The 2,241-nt window shown below is 35.8% G+C and overlaps 1 non-coding gene across 1 annotated transcript; it reads right to left on the bottom strand.

The window, feature by feature from the left end:
- Window positions 1-1,845: 1,845 nt before the first annotated feature.
- LOC113785189 (small nucleolar RNA SNORA69) lies at window positions 1,846-1,976 on the bottom strand. Its single transcript, XR_003471345.1, has one exon. It is a non-coding gene; the product is annotated as a small nucleolar RNA SNORA69 (small nucleolar RNA).
- Between the last annotated feature and the right edge of the window lie 265 nt (window positions 1,977-2,241).

Here is a 2,241-nt window from a genome sequence, read left to right as displayed (position 1 = left end):
GGATCGGGGAAAATCGGTCGCTGCTGCTGCTGCTCCTAATAAAAGTCAGCCACGCCTTGGTAAATACGGGGCGTGTCTTGACATCCAAATAAAAAGGAACATGGGCAGCAGCAACGATTCGCCCATTGTACAAATGAATCAAGACATCTTTGGAGATGAGTATATTGAATACCTCGAAAAGGAGCAAATGTACGATCTTCTCGAACATAAGGAGCTGAGTGTTACTGTAATCAGCTTGTACATAAGGTAAAAAATACTTTTAATTGCATTTATTTGTAATTAATTAAATGTATTGGTAATTAATCTAGTTTAAAATTTTCATTGAAGGTTTTTGTACGAGAAGGTCGTGTGCACGAGGAAACTGTCAAATAAATACTCATTCTTGTCTCCGCATAAGATGTCGATGTTCAAACTCGATCCAGACAATGTAAAACACTACATTGTAGATATGTTTTTAAGAAATAAAGAAAGTGATAAATTGTTCTTGGCACCATATAATTCAGGGTACGTAATTTTATCTTTTTTAATTGATGAGAATTTAATTTATTAGTTGTCTATAAACAAAATTGCTTAACCAATTTTTTGTTGTTGTAGGGCACATTGGGTGCTATTTGCAATCAATGCGGTCTCTGAAGTGATATACTATTTGGATCCCGTGCACGGCGATTACACCAATCACCCCGGAATAAAGAATATGCTCGACACGTAAGTAATATTCATTTATTTCTTACATATATATATTTATATATATATATATATAAATATATATATGTAAGAAATAAATGAATATTACTTACGTGTCGAGCATATTCTTTATTCCGGGGTGATTGGTGTAATCGCCGTGCACGGGATCCAAATAGTATATCACTTCAGAGACCGCATTGATTGCAAATAGCACCCAATGTGCCCTACAACAACAAAAAATTGGTTAAGCAATTTTGTTTATAGACAACTAATAAATTAAATTCTCATCAATTAAAAAAGATAAAATTACGTACCCTGAATTATATGGTGCCAAGAACAATTTATCACTTTCTTTATTTCTTAAAAACATATCTACAATGTAGTGTTTTACATTGTCTGGATCGAGTTTGAACATCGACATCTTATGCGGAGACAAGAATGAGTATTTATTTGACAGTTTCCTCGTGCACACGACCTTCTCGTACAAAAACCTTCAATGAAAATTTTAAACTAGATTAATTACCAATACATTTAATTAATTACAAATAAATGCAATTAAAAGTATTTTTTACCTTATGTACAAGCTGATTACAGTAACACTCAGCTCCTTATGTTCGAGAAGATCGTACATTTGCTCCTTTTCGAGGTACTCAATATACTCATCTCCAAAGATGTCTTGATTCATTTGTACAATGGGCGAATCGTTGCTGCTGCCCATGTTCCTTTTTATTTGGATGTCAAGACACGCCCCGTATTTACCAAGGCGTGGCTGACTTTTATTAGGAGCAGCAGCAGCAGCGACCGATTTTCCCCGATCCAGATTTTTTGTTGCTGCAAGTTTTGCAGCTTTATTACCCTCCAGCCTTTGTAGTTTGGCAGCCCTATTAACCTCCAATTTTTGAGGTCTGCTGCCTTTTTTTGGCTGTAGGGGTGGTTTATTTATTTGGACCTACAAAAATGAGGTAAAATGTTAGTTTATTGTAATTTACAGCGTTTAAAAAAAAAACACACACACACACACATTTTACAGTGCTTTTTTTAAAAAGCGCTGTAAAATGTTGTTCTAAAGCGCTTTAATGGTGCACCTTTTACAGCGCTTTCGTGAGAAAGCGCTGTAAAATGTACAAGAAAAGCGCTGTAAAATGCAGACCCATAATATGAAATTATGGGTGGGCATTTTACAGCGCTTTCTCAAAAAAAAAAGCGCTGTAAAATGCCCACCCATATATGAAATTATGGGTGGGCATTTTACAGCGCTTTCTCAAAGAAGCGCTGTAATATGCTCACCCATATATGAAATTATGGTTGGGCATATTACAGCGCTTGTTTGAGAAAGCGCTATAATATGCCCACCCATATATGAGTTATGGGTGTGCATTTTAGAGCGCTTTTTTGAGAAAGCGCTGTAAAATGCACACCCATAACTCATATAATGGGGTGCATATTACAGCGCTTTTTGTGAAGAAGCGTTGTAAAATGTGCATAACAAGCGCGCGTTGTATTTACATGTTTTATAGCGCTTTTTTAAAAGCGCTGTTGTATCATTTACAGCGCTCG

This window comes from Cicer arietinum, chromosome 1 (genome assembly GCF_000331145.2).
Source record: "Cicer arietinum cultivar CDC Frontier isolate Library 1 chromosome 1, Cicar.CDCFrontier_v2.0, whole genome shotgun sequence".
Taxonomy (NCBI): Eukaryota; Viridiplantae; Streptophyta; class Magnoliopsida; order Fabales; family Fabaceae; genus Cicer; species Cicer arietinum.
Note: the sequence above shows the minus strand (reverse complement) of the source record. Positions and strands in the feature narration are given on the sequence as shown.